This window comes from Nomascus leucogenys, chromosome X, assembly GCF_006542625.1.
Source record: "Nomascus leucogenys isolate Asia chromosome X, Asia_NLE_v1, whole genome shotgun sequence".
Taxonomy (NCBI): Eukaryota; Metazoa; Chordata; class Mammalia; order Primates; family Hylobatidae; genus Nomascus; species Nomascus leucogenys.
This window is the reverse complement of record NC_044406.1, coordinates 101,901,690-101,920,422: the sequence shown is the minus strand read 5'-3', so window position 1 is coordinate 101,920,422 and position 18,733 is coordinate 101,901,690. Positions and strand designations below refer to the sequence as shown.

The 18,733-nt window shown below is 40.5% G+C and overlaps 1 long non-coding RNA gene across 2 annotated transcripts in view; it reads left to right on the top strand.

Annotated features, from left to right (window-relative positions):
- Window positions 1-2,545, top strand: part of LOC105738146 — a 44,173-nt gene extending 41,628 nt beyond the window's left edge. The window contains exons 4-5 of one of the 2 annotated variants that reach the window (XR_004028807.1): window positions 161-330; window positions 1,029-2,545. This is a non-coding gene — a long non-coding RNA (uncharacterized LOC105738146). The remainder of the gene's footprint in view (window positions 1-160; window positions 331-1,028) is intronic. The other variant, XR_001113890.2, reaches the window with a different exon arrangement.
- Window positions 2,546-18,733: the final 16,188 nt, after the last annotated feature.

The window sequence follows — 18,733 nt, the reverse complement described above, 5'->3', positions numbered from 1 at the left end:
GGCGCCAAGAGTCCTTTATAGACTATTCCCTGAAGACAGCTGCCCAAGTATTGTTTCGGTCAAAATAATCAGAAAATGTTGAACATCATTAAGAAAAATTGGAGGAAAAACCAGTAAGCAGTCATTCTATTTTTTTTTTTTTTTTTTGTAAATCCTTGAGGTGTCTGCATCCGAGCTGTTTTTTGTAGTTCTGGTCTATGTACAAGACAGGAATAATAGAGTTGGAGAAGATCCTGAGACAAGCAACTGAAACGGTGAAGGGGACAGAAAGCAAGGCGGGATATAAGCTATATATAAAATGACAACTCTTCATATTAAAACTGGCTAAAGGTAAGCCTCATCAGAGAGCTGTGTGGCTGCAAGATTTTGTTACTGGTATCTTGCCAGAGCATATGTCCTAAACAGTTTTATCTCCAGTGGCCTCAGCCTTGGGCTGTAGTTTGGCTATTCTATTTTCTCTAACTTAATTTCTTGAATTTCTGACAATTTCTTTAGTCCCACACATCCCCATTTACCAGGAGCTTCTCATTACAGAATGGTGAATGTCAGGATGCCCTTACCTACAGGTAAGGGGCAGGTGAACAGTCTTATTTAGTTTCATTCTCCTTCCAGGCCAATTGTCATACTCTTTAGGCTAAGTTGTGTACATCAGAATCACCTGGGGAACTATAGATCTATGAATCATTTATCACTTAATTTCTTTATCGTGGAAAATCAGGATGTCATGTATGTATTTCTTTAATACAGAACATAACTAAACAAACAACAAAAATGAATCATTAAGTAGAAAACTGCTTTTGGTCTAATGTTTTACACACACACACACACACGCACACACACACACACATATATATATTTGGAGATTAGGTCTCACTCTGTCGCCCAGGCTGCAGTGCAGTGGCACAATCATGACTCACTGCAGCTTCAACTTCCCGGGTTCAGGTGATCTTCCCACCGCAGCCTCTGGGGTAGCTGGGATGACAGGTGTGCACCACCAAGCCCGAGTAATTTTTTATATTCTTTTGCAGAGACAGGGTTTCGTCATGTTGCCCAGGCTGATGTAGAACTCCTGGGCTCACGCAATCCACCTGCTTTGGCCTCCCAAAGTGCTGGGATTACAGATGTGAGCCACCATGCCCTGCTGGTTTAATGTTATATTCAAGTTTCTCTAACTGAAGGGCATGTACTGTTGAGCATGCTCAGAAGCCAAGGTTCAAGCCATTCTTCAACTATAGATGCTTCAACTCATCTCTCTTTCTTCGAAATATTCTCTCCCTTATCAATTTCACCAATTATACCAAGTAACCCCCTGCTTATTCCCCTAGAACAGACAGAGCTGCTACTAGTCTGTGCCTTATGTGATTTAGAAAAAGACTCTTGGAATGCAGCCCCAGACCATGATGTACAGAGCATGAGTTGGGTATCGCCTCATTTTTTTCTCTAATTCAGGTGCCCTTGTGCAGTGAATAACGTGGCAGCTGTGAGACTAGTGATGCTAAACAGGTTTAATTTTTGGTGCAAATTCTAATGAATTAATAATAGCTGTTTTAAAAACACACACAGTGCTAAGAAAGACTCTGAGGCTGTTTTCCGGCTCAGTAGATAAAGTGTACTGTAAGCTGGGATGATTTGCCTTGGTTGGGAGAATGGCACTAGGTGTGACAAGAATTTGCTATCTGAGGACTAGAGGCATCTCACCCGTCCTGAAGAGGTAGGAAGCCTGGGGTAGGCAGAGGTTGAAGTAGAACGTGGGCCCAGACAAGTTTTATAATTTATAGAACACAACTTTCAAATGCCCTTGTAATACAAGGCAACAATCCTACTTTTCCAGGTCTCTAACAAAAAGCATCTAGCTGAGCTAGAGTGTTTTCATGAGGCATCTGCTACACAAAACGATGTCTTGCTTAATAAATAACACCCGTTTCTACTTGGTGTCATTTTACTGTTTAATCAAAACATTTTCACCACTCTTAACCACAATCTAAAGAAGGATGCTTCAATCTCTTCCTGATTTAGCCTTAAACTTGGTCAGGTGTACCATACGACTAGGATTGCCAGAGTCAGCCACCCTCCCAACAAAGGATGCTCAGTTAAATATTGCACGGAACACACACTAAAAATTGCTTGTTGTTTATCTGAAATTCAAATTTAATGGGGCATAATGTATTTTACTTGGCAATCCTACCTATGATGGACATATGTATTTCCCCCCAGCTTTATTAAGGTATAATTGACAAATAAAAGTGTAAATATTTATGATATAAATGGAAATATATACAGATGCTCCTCGACTTTTGACGGGGTTACATCCTGATAAACCTGTCATAAGTTAAAAATATTGTGAGTTGAAAATTCATGTAATACACCTAACTTACTGAATATCCTAGCTTGGCCTAGCCAAACTTAAATGTGCCCAGAACACTTACATCAGCATACTTGTGCTGATGTAACACAAACCCTATTTTATCATAAACTGTTTAATATCTCATGTAATTTATTGAATACTGTATTCAAAATGAAAGATAAAATGGTTGTATGGGTACTCGAAGTAGTTTCTATTGTCTGTGTATCTCTTTTGCACCATCATACCGTTGAAAAATCTTGTGTCAAACAATCATAAGTCAGGGACCATCTGTATTGTTGAAATAGCATTTTAAGCTGGATTCCTTTTTAGAAAAAATGATCTAAAAGGGATATGCTATAAAAATCTACAAATGAAGTGTAAGAGGTGATGTACACACGAGCAATTTCACTTTATTCAAGAATACTAAAAATTGGGTGTGATTCCCTTGACGTTTAAGGAAGTGGTTTTGAATTTAAAAATAGCAATGCTTTATGCAGTAATAAATATATCCAATTTATTACCACTAGGAAGAGATCCAGCCAGAAAAATTTTGAAAGACACATTTAGAAAGTTTTAGATATATTCATGTACAATCATGCAAATCAAATAAAAATGATACAGCACCTACTGTATTTTAGGCACTCATGATCCAGAGATGAAGACATGGTCCCGCTGCTCAGGGAGTCTACTAGCAACACACATATAATTCAAAATAATAATATAATCTTGGGAGAAAAATAGAAGTAAATAATAAAGTACAGTCATAGTAGGAAAAAAGGCATGGTTGATTATCTCTACTGGGGGAAAACGGGAGCAAGGGAAAACTCTAATAGATCACTCTTGAACTAGAATTTTGTTGTTTCTTTTAATTGGTATGTAAGTATGTATGTATGTATGTATGTATGTGTGTATGTACAGGGTCTCACTCTGTTGCCTAGGCTGGAGTTCAGTGACACAATCATGGCTCACTGCGGCCTCAAACTCCTGGGCTCAAGTGATCCTCCTGCCTCAGCCTCCTAAGTAGCTGGGATGACAGGCACCACTATGCCCAGCTAATTTTTTTTATTTTTTTAGTAGATATGGGGGTCTCACTTTGTTGCTCAGTCTTGTCAACTCCTGGCTTTAAGTAATCCTCCAACAGGCCGGGCGTGGTGGCTCACACCTGTAATCCCAGCACTTTGGGAAGCCTTGGCTGGTGAGTCACCTGAAGTCAGGAGTTCGAGACTAGCCTGGCCACCATGGTGAAATCCGTCTCTACTAAAAATACAAAAATTAGCCGGTGTGGTGGTGCATGCCTGTAATCCCAGCTACTCGGGAGGCTGAGGCTCGAGAATTGCTTGAACCCAGGAGGCAGAGGTTGCAGTGAGCCAAGATTCCATCACTGGACTCCAGCCTGGGTGATAGAGTGAGACTCCGTCTCAAAAAAAAAAAAACAAAAAAAGTTATTCTCCCACCTAGGCCTCCCAAATTGCTGAGGTTACAAGCTTGAGCCGCTGTACTGGCCTGTTGCTTCTTTTTAAATCCATTTTATTTGTGGTATAGTTTACAAACAATAAGATTTACCCATTTACCCATTTAAAGTGCAATTTGATGAGTTTTACCTTTTTTAGGGTTACTGAGGTATGATTTGCATAAAGTAAACTTTAGTCTTTTAAAATGTACAGGTCAAAGAATTTTAACAAACTTATTGAGTTGTATAACCATCACCACAATAAAGATACGGAGTATTTCTACTATCAAAAAAATTCCTTCATGCCCTTTTGTGTTAGTTTTCTATTACTGGAATAATAAGTTACCACAAACTTAGTGGTTGAAAGCAGCACCCATTTTACTGTAGCACACTCACGTATGTCAGAATTTAGGACAGTATGGTGGGGCTGTCTGCTAAGGATCTCACAAAACTGAAATCAAAGTGTTGCATAGGCTGAGTTCCTTTCTGGAGGCTCTGAGTAAAATCTGCTTAGAAGCTCGTTCAGGCTGTTGGCCGGATTCTGTTCCCTGCAGCTCTAGGACTGAGGTCCCCATTTTCTGGACACTTGGCCTTCTCCACCTTCAAGTCAGCAGTGAGTTGAATCCTTCTTGTACTTCAGACCTCTCTGACTTCTGCTTTTAAAAGGTCATGTGATTCCACTGGGCCCACCTGGATAATCCAAGATAATATTGCTATTTTAAGGTCAACTGATTAGTAACTTTAATTACATGTCCAAAGTCTGTTTTGCCATGTAACATAATGTATTCATGGGCATAACAACAGTAGTAAAGGTTATAGGGTCAAAAATTCTGCATTTCACACATTTTGTATCAATGCCACTATTCCAGCCTTTGGTAACATCCGATCTGATTTCTGTCCCTGTAGTTTAGTTTTTTCCAGAATGTCATATAAATAGAATCATATAGTCTTTAGCTTTTTTTTTTTGAGATAAGGTCTCACTCTGTCACCCAGGCTGGAGTGCAGTGGCATGATCACAGCTTGGATCACCAGTCTCGACCTCCTGGGCTTGGGCGATACTCCCACTTCTGCCTCCTGAGTAGCTGGAACTATAGGCATGCACCACCACACCCAGCTAATTTATATATATATATATATATATATATATATATATATATATATATATATATTTTTTTTTTTTTTTTGAGATGGAGTCTCGCTCTGTCGCCCAGGCTGGAGTGCAGTGGCGCAATCTCGGCTCACTGCAAGCTCCGCCTCCCGGGTTCACGCCATTCTCCTGCCTCAGCCTCTCCGAGTAGCTGGGACTACAGGCGCCCGCCACCACGCCCGGCTAATTTTTTGTATTTTTAGTAGCGTCGGGGTTTCACCATGGTCTCGATCTCCTGACCTCGTGATCCGCCCACCTCGGCCTCCCAAAGTGCTGGGATTACAAGCGTGAGCCACCGCGCCCGGCCTAATTTTTATTTTTTGTAGAATGGGTTTTGCTATGCTGTCCAGGCTGGCCTTGAACTCCTGGGCTCAGCGATGGCCTACCTCTGCCTCCCAAAGTGCTGGGATTACAGGCGTGAGCCACTGCGCCTGGCCATTATGTAGCTTTTTGAGTCTGACTTTTTTTTTTTTTCACTCAGCCTAAGGCTCTTGAGATATATGTACAAAATCACATGGATAAATAGTTCCTTTTTATCGCTAGGTAGTATTTCCTTGTATGAATGTACCACAGTTTGTTCAACCATCCACCCGCTGATGAGAAGGTCCAGGCACAACTGCAGTCTGAGAATATAAGCAGTAGTCACAAATGCCTGATAAACTGATTTAAGGGGCTAGAGAGAGAACAGAAGCTAGGAAAAACCTCTGAGAGATGTAAAATAACAAGTAGGTTCACACAATTAGGGAATGACATTCTAGGAGATGGTCTCATGTACACCATTTTACTAATGAGAAAAATGAGGTTCCAAGAGCTTAACTAACTGGCCAAAATCCACAGGTGATCAATGTCTGAGGTGGAATGTAAATCTAAGTCCATCTGACAGTAAATATATCAGTGATTCCTAATTTTTTTTTTTCATTTGAGACGAAGTCATTCTGTTGCACAGGCTGGAGTGCAGGGGCGCCATCCTGGCTCACTGCAAACTTCACCTCCCAGGTTCAAGCGATTCTCCTGCTTCAGCCTCCCGAGTAGCTGGGATTACAGGCGCCCGCCACCAAGCCCGGCTAGTTTTCGTATTTTTTTTTTTTGGTAGAGATGGGGTTTCGCCATGTTGGCCAGGTTGGTCTCAAACTCCTGACCTTAGGTCATCCGCTCCCCTTGGCCTCCCAAAGTGCTGGGATTACAAGTGTGAGCCATCATGCCTGGCCCTAATTATATTTGATATGATAAAAGCTATGGGTCTTCCCCCCAGAAAAATAAACACGCAAATGCATACCAATCCTAGCTGAAGAATCATTTACATTTACATTTAACCCTAATCATTTACCTTTAACCCTAATACCCTAGCGCCAAATATAACTATTCCTTGTGATAAAAGCACAGAATATTATCCCAGGTAGAGACAATTGAAGTGGGAAAACCTGATTTCAAATTTTAACTGTGTCATTTACTGTCTGTGTGATGTTGATCTCATTACTTTAGCCAACTAAGCACCAGTTTCTTTACCAGCAAAACAAGTATAATAATGGCAGCTTTGCAAGTGGCTACTCAGCAAATGCCTGGCAAACTGAACTGTCCAGTGAACTTCAATTTCTTGTCCCTTTTCTTGTCTTCTGACCATCCTAGCAAAACAGAGAACCCTATCATGAAATTAAGTCATGTTTACTCTAAAAATCAGGCACAATTGTCTGGGCCAATCAGGATGTTTGATAAGGCATAAACACCAAGAAGCCTCCTGGGAAATAAATTGTTTAAACTTAAGAGTGTCATATAACTTGACTCAAAGGCAGTTGAGCCTGTGTAAGGAGCTTGGCTACATTATTAAACCACCAGAGTGCGTGTCACAGATATCATCTGGCCCAGCCCCCCTTGAACCCAAGCCTGAATCTTATAGCAAAGAATCACTAATAAAACAAGTGAAGATGAAAAGAACTTCATTCTAGCTGGGCGCGATGGCTCATGCCTGTAATCCTAGCACTTTGCGGGGCCGAGGTGAGCGGATCACGAGGTCAGGAGTTTGAGACCAGCCTGGCCAACATGGTGAAACCCCTTTTCTACTAAAAATACAAAAATTAGCCGGGAGTGGTGGCACGCACCCATAATCCCAGCTACTTAGGAGGCTGAGGCAGGAGAATGGCTTGAACATGGGAGGCGGAGGTTGCAGTGAGCGAAGATCACCCCACTGCACTCCAGCCTGGGCAACAGAGCGAGGCTCCATCTTAAAAAAAAAAAAAAAAAAAAAGAACTTCATTCTAACATTTCAGCAACGTCAGTGCCAGCACCTTTGGCAGCACCTTAGGAGATTGATTGTATCATTGCTATTGTCACTGGTGGAGCGTATCCAGGTTCTTGGGATCTTGAACAAAGAATTGGACAAAATGCACAAACAAAGCAAGGAAGGAAGGAATCATGGGATTTATTGAAAATGAAAGTACACTCCACAGTGTGGGAGTGGACCCCAGCATAGGGGCTCAAGGGCACTGTTACAGAGTTTTTTTCAGTTTAAATACCCTCTACTTGTTGTACATCCTATGTAAATGAAGAGGATGAAGTAAAGTTATCATTTACTATGGAGAGGACATTTCCTGTCATAGCTGAAGTGTGAATCAACCTTATGTTCCCTGCCTCCAGACCCTGCTTTCCTGCCTCACTATCTCCAGTATTGAAAGATAACACCAACAGAAAACCAAATACCACATGTTCTCACTTATAAGTGGGAGCTAAATGATGAGAACACATGAACACATAGAGGGGAACAACACACGTAGAGGGTGAGAGGAGAGAGAGGATCAGGAAAAATAACTAATGGGTACTAGGCTTAATACCTGGGTGATGAAATAATCTGTACAACAAACCCCCATGACACAAGTTTACCTATGCAACAAAACTGCACAGGTACCCCTGAACTTAAAATAAAAGTCAAAAAGAAAGAAAAAGAAAAACAGCACCTTCCTTATTGGGCACTGACAACCTATGCATGGACACTACAGGCCACCAGTTGTACCTCTGGCAGGCACCTGTAGAGGTCTTGGTTTTGATGGCTGTTGACCATGACAATAGGCACCCCTAGGGAAGTTCTAGAATAAAAAGAAGAGAAATGGGAGACATGAGTGCCAGACCCCAGAGAACTTGTGAAATACCTTCTTGGTTTTCGAGAAGTTTTTTTTTTGTTTTTGTTTTTTTTTCTTGGAGAGGGGGAACCTAGGAGATTGGGGGAATGTGTGGGTAGGGAATGGAGAGTGAAACTCCTACAGAGTGCAAGGGGATGGACCCAGAAAAACACTGACTCGTGATTTTCTCTTTTCTGCAAGGTTAGCATGGTCATGGAATCCCAGGTGTAAGGCAGTGATATTTAATCTCCCTGAAGATCCTGTACTTTGTAGCCCACTGACATTTGGATGTGGATTTTTCCTTCAGCAGTATCTTTCCTTGCATGGTCTTCCTCCCCGGAGAATCCTCTTCATGTTTTTTGCCTATGCAAAGGTCCATTTTTCATCCAATTTTCTTTTAAGTTGTAATGTCTTGGACTTAGGCACAGACTGGGCTATATTTGGGAAGTCATTCTCAAACTTGCTCAAGTGTCAGAGTACTTGGACATCATGGTGCTCTTTGGGGGACTTTAAGAAATGGTATTTTAAAATTTGATTCCATCACTTAATTATGAGAAGAATGAAATAAGCAGCATCATAGCAACTGTTATGTAGGGGCACTTATAAACCAAGCACTCTGTTAATCAGTTTACATTGGTTACCTTATTCAGCTCTCATGATAACCCTGTGAAATATGTACTATATGGAGATAGAGGCTCAGAGAAATTCAGAAACCCCTAGGGTCACACAACCAGGAAGTAGCAGATACTGTATTTGCTCCCTGGACTTTAAAGTTTAAGATTTTGCTGGGTTTGGTAATCCCAGCTCTAATCCCAGCATTTTGGGGTGCTGAGGCAGGAGGATCGCTTGAGCTCAGGAGTTTGAGGCTGCAGTGAACCATGATTCATGATTGCATCACTGCACTCAGTCTTGGTGACAAAGCGAGACCCTGTTTTTTTTTTTTTTTTAAGCTCATGATTTTAACTACTACGTCTACTGCCTACCCTTATGAACAATTTTAATAATATAAATATGACTATATTACAAGTTGTCAGTATTAAGTAAAACCTCTAGAATATGAATTTGAGCACACACAAAATAAGCTGATAAATGCGTATGTTCTGCTGAGTATTCTATTAATATTTCTTTGCCACCATAACAACACAGACTCTGTGTCCCCTCAGGCTTGTTTACAATAATTAGCTGTACTTCCTTCTCTCCCTGAGGTTCATTAAAAGCATCAGTTGATAGCAAATGGTGTACTGTTTGCTACTAGCAGCTAATACAAGCAGGGAAAGAGAATTATTTTCTTAAGGGTGCACTTTTGATTACTTCAGGAAACTGTTCTTTGAAGTGTAAATTTATTTCAATCATTCGTTTTTCATTCCCTTCACAAAACTTAAGATATTCACAGTTTTAAAGAGCAGAGTGTTGGAGATGTTAACTATAAGAATGTCTGAGACTTGTTTTTTTAAAACACTTTCTTGGGCAAAAATGCCAGGAATAATCAAGGAACAAAATATTCCTCATTTTTATCATTTTCTCATCACCATTCCTCAGAGGATCAAGACTGTCTCCTTTTAGATACCAGTAATCCTTTTCAGAATTGACCTTTACTCCCCACCATGGAGGATGCATGGACAGCCACACTGTGAAAAATCTCAGGTTCCAAGCCATACCCAGGATAACAAATGATACTGCCTAGGTAAGTCCAGAGCCAAGTCTTACAGGGCTATTCACAAAGCTGATCTTCTAAGTTTCAACTCCTTCACCCTCAAGCAAGCCAGGACAACGGGCCCCTGGTAACTATGAAAAAATACTGGGATCTGGGCATAAGCCTAGGATTTCAGACTACTAGTAACAGAAATTGCCCTGGCTACAAGTTGGACTGCTCTTGTCCAAATCCCCTGAATAAAATTTTAGCCTGGGCATTGACCTAGCTCAGGTTCCATGAGCTGCTCTTGAGTCCAGTTTCTACACCCTACTTTTTCTCCAGTCTGTTCTTGTCACTTTGTTACAGGTTAGGCATGAGTGGGGCAGGAGACAGCTCTCCCTGACCCACTAGAAAGTTCAGGTGATGATTTGGCAATTATTGCATCGCCTCTCTAAAGGTGATAAATTGGCAGCCGGTGCCAGGGAGAGGCCGCATCCTGATGGTCCACACCTGTCAGCATTAAAGTGTTAATTAAAGGCAGGCCCCAGGGAGAAGCAACTTCCTGGGCATGCACATTAAGAGACAAAAATGGCAAAGTACTGTGTCCGGAGTTGGTTCCTTTTGGTGGGTTCTTGGTCTTGCTGACTTCAAGAATGAAGCCATGGACCTTTGTGGTGAGTGTTACAGCTCTTAAGGGTGGTGCAGACCCAAAGAGTGAGCAGCAGCAAGATTTATTGTGAAGAGTGAAAGAACAAACATTCCACAGCATGGAAGGGGACCCAAGTGGATTGCCACTGCTGGCTGGTGTGGCCAGCTTTTATAACTTTATTTGTCCCTGCCCATGTCCTGCTGATAGGTCCATTTTACAGAGTGCTGATTGGTCCGTTTTACAGAGTGCTGATTGGTGTGTTTACAATCCTTGAGCTAGACACAGAGTGCTGATTGGTGCATTTACAATCCTTTAGCTAGACACAGAGTGCTGATTGGTGCCTTTTTACAGAGTGCTGATTGGTGCATTTACGATCCTTGAGCTAGACACAGAGCGCTGACTGGTGCATTTTTACAGAGTGCTGATTTGTGCATTTACAATCCTTTAGCTAGACACAGAGTGCTGATTATTGAAGCCTCCCTCTTTTGGCTTTGGAAAATTTCAATTTATAGCTGTTGTGAATTCATCATATTCAATTAAAGGCGTATTTGTACTCAGGCAAAGGAAGAAGAGAAGCCCTGTTGAAAGTCTGAGTTAGGAAAGGGGAAGCAGGGAGAGCTAAAGGAAAGTGAAGGCACAAGTGGCCACAGAGGTTAAAAGTAGAGACACAAAAAGTTAGTGGGAAGGAAGGTTTTGTGTCTGGCCTAGGAAGAGGCCCTGTTTCTGGCCTGAAAAGGGAACAAATTAGTGACACAATAGCTACAGTTTGCTTCACCCTTGGCACTTCTTGGGAACAGGAACCCCTGAAGATGGAGGTAGGTTAAAACAGCCCTTAGTGAATTCTCTACCCTAAACAGTGGCCTTCACATATTTTTACTTGCATAACCTCTAAAGGAATTTTGGAAAAACTCTATGCTCCATAGATATCTTTTTTTCTTCTTTTTAAAAAATAGAGATGGGGTCTTGCTATGTTGCCCAGGCTGGTCTGGAACTCTTGGCCGCAAGCTATCCTCCCACCTTGGCCCCCCAAAATGCTGGAATTATAGGAATAAGCTACCATACCATACCTGGACTCCATAACATATCTTAAAGTTGACATCTAACAACTATGGAGGGATTTATGAAAGCTTAAATATTTCAAGTGATGTAATTTCTGGCATATTGCAAATATTGATGTTTGAAAATAAAACTGTTGCATCCTTTTAAAAAATATAAGTGGGACCAATTACCATGGCAGTTTGATATCCACCATTGTCCATTTAAAAGATACATGAAGATACTGCTTTTCTTTTCTTTTTCTTTTCTTTTCTTTTTTTTTTTTTTTTGAGACAGAGTCTCACTCTGTCATCCAGGCTGGAGTGCAGTGGTGCCATCATGGCTTATGGCAGCGTCAACCTCCCAGGCTCAAGTGATCCTCCCACCTCAGTCTCCTGAGTAGCTGGGACCATAGGCACACACCACTGTGCCTGGCTAAATTTTATTTTTATTTTTTGTAGAGATGGGATCTCACTATATTGCCCAACCTGGTCTCAAACTCCTGTACTCAAGCAATCCTCCTTCCTTGGCTTCCCAAAGTGGTTGAGATTATAGGCATGAGCCACTGCACCTGAGAAAGATACTCCTTTTGCACAGCCAGATTTTTTTTTTTTTTTTTTTGAGACAGAGTTTCACTCTGCCACCCAGGCTGGAGTGCAGTGGCATGATCTCGGCTCACTGCAACCTTCGCTTTCCAGGTTCAAGCAATTCTCCTGCCTCAGCCTCCTGAGTAGCTGGGATTACAGGCGTGCACCACCCCACCCAGCTAATTTTTGCATTTTTAGTAGAGATGGGGTTTTCCATGTTGGCCAGGCTGGTCTTGAACTCCTGACCTCAGATGATCTGCCCGCCTCGGCCTCCCAAAGTGCTGGGATTACAGGCGTGAGCCACTGCGCGCGGCACAGCCAGAAATTTTATATCATACTTTTATCTCTTGAACTTATATTTTGATCCTATTCACACCACAGAATTGTACCCTAATGTAATATATTTTTGTTTAGAATATCTTTCGTTATCACATCCCAATTCCTACCATAAAACATGTAAAGTTACATTGTAAAAAAATTTTATTCCTGTGACTGTAAGGCTCAGAGTCTTTGGGACTTTTTTGTTTTTTATAATCATTAGCACACGACTGGTTAGAGTAACATAAATATATTATAAAACCTTATAGTTAATAAACATAAAATAGAATATTATTGAGAATGTATCTCTTAATGTGATGGAAGGGGATTTTTTAAAGTAGTTCATATATCTGTGGATCAGTGTTACTTATTGTTAGAATGAGAGCAAGTTCAATATTTTTAGTATACTTAAGATGTTGAGAAATCTTGTTCATGTAAATGAGATAAGAATGAAAGGTTAGTTAAAATAATATCATTCAATTAAGCACTTTCCTAAATATATGCCAAAGATTACATTATCTCTATCATAATTTTTATGATAGATCGTAATATAATCTATCTGTGTAATGATCTAGCAAATGACAACTTGGTTAGATTCTCCTCTGATTTTGTTGAAAGCAAGGCATTGGAAACGACTTGCCTTTATAAAAGTATTTGTTATCCCATCGTTAAAGTAATGCACTTAGTACTTGTGCTCACACATTTCTCAATATCAACAACAATATTTCCAATGATCCCTTTTGGTGCTCAAGAAGTTTTCATGTTTTGGGGCCAGGCACCAAGGTAAGCCTTGAGATGAGTTAGAGATGTGCCTTTATTTTGTAAAGTGGGAGAAAGGAAGTGGGAAAGTAGAACCATCAGGTATGTTCTCACACAAAGCAAATTTAGGAAAGAGTACACATGGAAGTTAAAAATCTGAAAAATTGTTAAAAACAAAAAGACACACAAACAATACCTACCTATGTATCTCTTTAAGTCTGAGGGTGCCTTGGGAGTATGTGCACCCAGGTTGAAGAACATTAACCCAAAGAACAGAATAACGTAAAAAGCAGGAAACTGGAGTATGGAGGAAGGCATTATCCCTCCTGACCCCCACCAAGATACATTAACATGGTTTTAAGAGTCATTGTTGAGACAGCGTGAGATGGGACCTCAGAACTCATGTATTCAACCTAGAGCTCAGTATGCATACATTGCATATGTCTTTGGGATAAGATACTCATTTACTTATGTTAATACTAAAGTGAAAAAGACTGATGAAGGAGTATGGGAGATTGCTAAAATGCAATTGGCCCTATGGACAAAGGAATTGGTTTCTCAGTTTCCCCTTAATTGCAGAGGTTGAATAAAGCTCTTTGCAGTGCTTTAGCTAGTACATGGCACACAGCGTAGATTGAGGGAGCAATGGATCAAGAAAACTTGTAAGAGGCAGCTAATTTAATTTCTCCTTAAGTAGTCTAATAATCCACTTTTAGCCTAGCTTAGTGATTTGGACTTAAGCAAATAAGGTTCTATCCCAGCAGGTTATCAACTAAGCTCCACAGAAACTCACGGGGCAGGATGCTCCAGAGTTCTGCCAGTGAAACATTTTGCCAAAAGTGGTCCATCACTTCTGTCTATTTTAAATATTGAGGTTTGGAGAATGATTTAGTTGGGAAAAGTGCTCTGTTGCTAAACATACACACACATACATACACTCACAACACACACCACTCGTGCCATTCACTGGACACACAATTACTTTCACTCATCTGTGCTCTCACATATGTTGTTTCTTCTGCCTAGGATAACCAAAACTCATCTCCCCAACTCTTTCAGACAGAAAAAAAAATGTTTGCGTTCTCTTCTAGACAGTACTTTTTATTTACCATTATTATAGCACTCCCCATGTTGTATCATAACTGTATTATTACATGTACTGGCAATTCAACCTTCTAAATGTCTCTAATATGCCAGCCCCTCTCCATTCCCTCTACCGATGCCTTAGTTTACCCTTATCTCTCGTCTGGATCATTTTGACAGCAGTCTTGACCCTTTCCTATCTATTTTCCATACTGCCACCACGGTGAGCCATCTAAGTAAGGCTCTATTCTGATTGTATCATGCCCCTACTTAAAACATTTTTGTGGATCCCCATTGCCCTAAATGATAAAGTGCGTGCTTCTTAGCCTAGTTGACTTGCCCCTGCACTCCTCCACAGGCTTCTTTTACTGTGCCCCTCACTCTATCCTTGAATCGTACATTCCAGCCATTAGGGAGTACTGATCGTTCACTCAGTAAGCCATGTTACTTCAAGGTTTTGTGCCTTTGTAAACATTGCACTTCTTACTTGAGGTATCTATTTTCTAGTGTTCAGTGAAGTTAATTCCTGCATATCTTTTAGATTTCCACTTAGATATCACTTCCTCTGGGAAGGTTTCTGACCCTAAAGTGCCTTTTTTTGATCCACAGTTCTCTTTCATGCTTTTTTTTTCTTTTTGAGACAGGGTCTTGCTCTGTCACCCAGGCTGGGGTACAGAGGCACAATCTCGGCTCACTGCAACCCCTGCCTCCTGGGTTCAAGCAATTCTCATGCCTCAGCCTCCGGAGTAGAAGGGACTACAGCCGTGCACAACCATACCGGGCTAATTTTTGTATTTTTAGTGGAGACAGGGTTTCGCCATGTTTGCCAGGCTGGTCTTAAATTCCTGGCCTCAAGTGATCTGCCAGCCTCAGCTTCCCAAAGTGCTGGGATTACAGGCCTGAGCCACTGTGCCTGGTCTCTTTCATCCTTATTTACCATATTTTATGGTAATTGCTTTTGAGTCTGTCTCTATTATGACTCTTAAGTCTTTTTGTTTTTTTTTTTGAGACAGGGTCTCACTCTGTCACCCAGCTGGAGTGCCGTGGCATGATCGCTCTTACTGCAACCTCTACCTCCCAGGCTCAAGTGATCCTCTCACCTCAACCTCCCAAGTAGCTGGGACCACAGGTATGTGTCACCATGCCGGGCCAATATTTTAACTTTTTGTAGAGATGGAATCCCAGTATATTACTCATGCTGGTCTCGAACTCCTGGGCTAAGCAATCCTCCTGCCTTGGCCTCCCAAAGTGCTGGCATCACAGGCATGAGCCACTGTGCTCAGCAGACTTCTAAGTCTTAAGGACAAGGACTGTTATCTTAATAATTTTGGTATCTCTATTTCCGTGTATAAAGCCTTGCATGAAGTAATTGTTCAATAAATAGTTTTTTTTTTTTTTTGGGCGGAGAATGTATGTTTCGCCTAGGGTAGGCTTAAGACATCTGCTTTACTTTGGTGTCCTGGTTCATTCCCAACTAAAGCTTCAGGGTTTTACAGAATGACATGGAGAGCCAGGTTGTTTTGGCTATGCCCAGAAAGTGTTGGCTTCAGTATAATCTACCAAATTTAGGAGTTATTTGTAACAAAACTAGATTAACTAGAATTTCAGAGTCTAACAGCTACTGCAATATATACTGTAGCACAGTCAACAGCAGTAACACGAATATATTAGGAAAATGAGATTGCTGAAAGACTAAAGGAAAAAGGAATCTGGGTGCTATAGAGACCAAACAGTAGTCACAGCTGTTGACTCTAGGGGACAACAGAACAAGAGGAGGATAAGAAGAGCAATAAAGGGCCATTGAAAGTACACCTGTTATAGTAGGAGACAGGCTTTGGACAGTATCCGGTTACATGCCTAGGACAATTTGCCTCTTATTTATTTTAAACTCTGAGTAATCTAGGGATAAAATCCGTCTGAGATGGGGCATTGTTTTAACATTTCGTATTGGCAATATCCTTTTTACTGGGAAAAGACATATAGTCAAACATAAAGCAAAGGCAATTTATCTTTTCAAATACATGTACAAAATGTAAATAATATAGGAAAAAGAAAATTACTGAGCAATAACCATCCAATTCAAATGTAACCTTACTGTTAACCTTTTCTGATGCCCTGTCTTCCCACTAAATATAATTTTGTTTGAGAAATCTTATCATCCAGATGTTATTATTAAAATAATTATTTCATCTTTAACCTCAACAGATGGCTTAGATACACAGGAATCTAGTTCTATATTTTAAGTATTATATTTTAACAATTCCTGAAACTAAGTGAGTAGCTTAATAAAACAGATAATGTGTGCAGATAGCTAAAAATATTTGGATAAAAATGGAAACATAAAGTCAAAAATCTGGATTTATGTCTACACGATGACAGAATAAAACTTTCATTTTTAGTATAATATGCAGACACTGCAAAACATCTCTTTCAAGTTATACATTTCCCCATATAGAAGAGAGTACTGCTGCACGAACAAGAACAACAGACAAACTTTGTTTATATTAATTGATTCTAAGGTAGGCATGCCGAACAGGAAGAAGAACCTCCTATAGGACTTGTATGTGTTTCCTGTTTGATGTGTTTCCTGTTTGATGAACCAAAGAATTTCCTAAATGGTACCATCCATAGTTTATGTAGTATCAGTTCTAGTGGTATTTATTTATTTATTTGAATATTAAGCCGTTGGTGGAGGGACAGGGTCTTGAAGGATATTCCAAGTAGAGCAGCATGTGCAGAGGAACCAAGATGGTAAGGAACTGGGCATGTTGGAGGATGTAAAGGAAGGCCAGAATAGTACAAGAAGAGTGAGTAAGGACAGGAGTTTGGGCTTTACACTAGGCACAACAGGAAATCACTGAATGGTTTTCATGTTCAAGAGTGACACAATCTGGTTTATGTGGCTAAATGGTCCCGATGTTTACAGTGTGCAAATTGGAATGGAAGGCTGGGCAAGGTGCAAGCTAGAGGCAGTGGTGATATCTGTTGACTTGCCCTAGAATCCTGGCAATAGAGAAGGAGAGATGTGGACAGATATGTCAGTGGTAGAATCAATAGGGTTTAGTGAGTAATTAATCAGAAGAGAGAGTGTAATGTAGAAGATGACTTTTGATGTTCTGACTTGAGTAACTGGGTGTATAGCAGTGCTTTTCACTGAAATGCAAAGCACTAAAGGAGAAACAGGAATTTGGGGGAGGTAATGTAAATCTTGGATACACTGTTTGCCCTGTTGAATTTTTGGTGCCTATGAAATACCTATGGTAGGCAAGTTTTGGGCTCAGTATAAAAATCTAGGATGGTTTCACTGGCACATAGCTGAAACCTTGGAAATGAATGAAATAATCTAGGGAGAAAAAACCCATACCCTGAGGAACTCCAGCATTTAAAGTTTGATCAGTGATGGAGGAAGCAACAACGGAGCCAGAAAACTGCAAATGGTTATATCAAAGAAATCAAGGGAGCATTGTTTCAAGGAGGCAGATGTAATCTTGTAAGGTGAAGACTGAAAGACAGTCACATACAGAAGACTCTCTTCAGTCATGTTCCTGTCATGGCATCTCCTTCTACCTGAATTAAATGGTATAATTCACTGGCAAGATGACTCTTCTACATAGGCAAGATTGGAGTATATGGAGAAAAATGATTCTCCTCTTGAATCTAGTAAAGTTTATGGAATAATGCCCTGGGTATTTTTCCACAGGCATTTGACAAACTATTTTGTTTTCTTAGGAGAACCAGGCTTCCTATTTATTAGCACCAACAATTGCCAAACACACTGGAACTCAACAAAAAGAATTCGATTTTTTCTAAGAGAGAAAGAAAATGTCCACAGGGACTTAAGATATTATGTCTATGCTTGTTGAGCAGGCATAGAAGACAGATCAAAGGGTAAAACACACTGAAAAATGGTTCTTGAGCTAAAACTCCCTAAAGTTTGTGGATTTCTGGGAATCTGAAGCCTTTTGAATGAAGAGTATAATCTGTATACAAAGTTTGAGTTCAATTAGGATCAGATATCAAAGATGATCTTGCTTACTTCAAATGATTTAACTGGATACTGGCTGAAAAGAGCTTAAGCTAGAAAGGAACTAGAAATGTTGTGACTAATATTCAGACAGATGAAAATAACAGGAAGAACTCTGTGGCAATCCAGATGGAAAAAAAACGAAAAAGAGGTCAAATAGATGCAAATGGCTGATTTCTTTCACTGAGTTTCATCCTAGTGATGAGTTCAAATAGTAAAGATCTCATTTCAGACAAACAAATATTCATTAATGAAGAAATATTACACACTGTGGAATTTCTAAGCCCACGCTATTAATAAGACCTTTTTAAGACAGGGAGGGAAAGGAGAGAGGGAGAGATGGGGGAAGGGAGGGAAAGGAGAGAGATAGAGAGAGAGAGATAGATAGCTATAGAGCAAGAGATTGAGAGAGAGAGAAATCGATTCTGAGAAACTGACTTTGTGTCTGCCTGACAGTCATTGGACGAAATCACAAAGAAAGCACTGGCAAGAGATCAGACCTCCTGGAATCCATTAAATACAAAAAAGGAGAAAAATAACTAAATGCTGGTTGCAGATCAGCATGCTATATCCAAAGATTTGAGTAGAACTGTT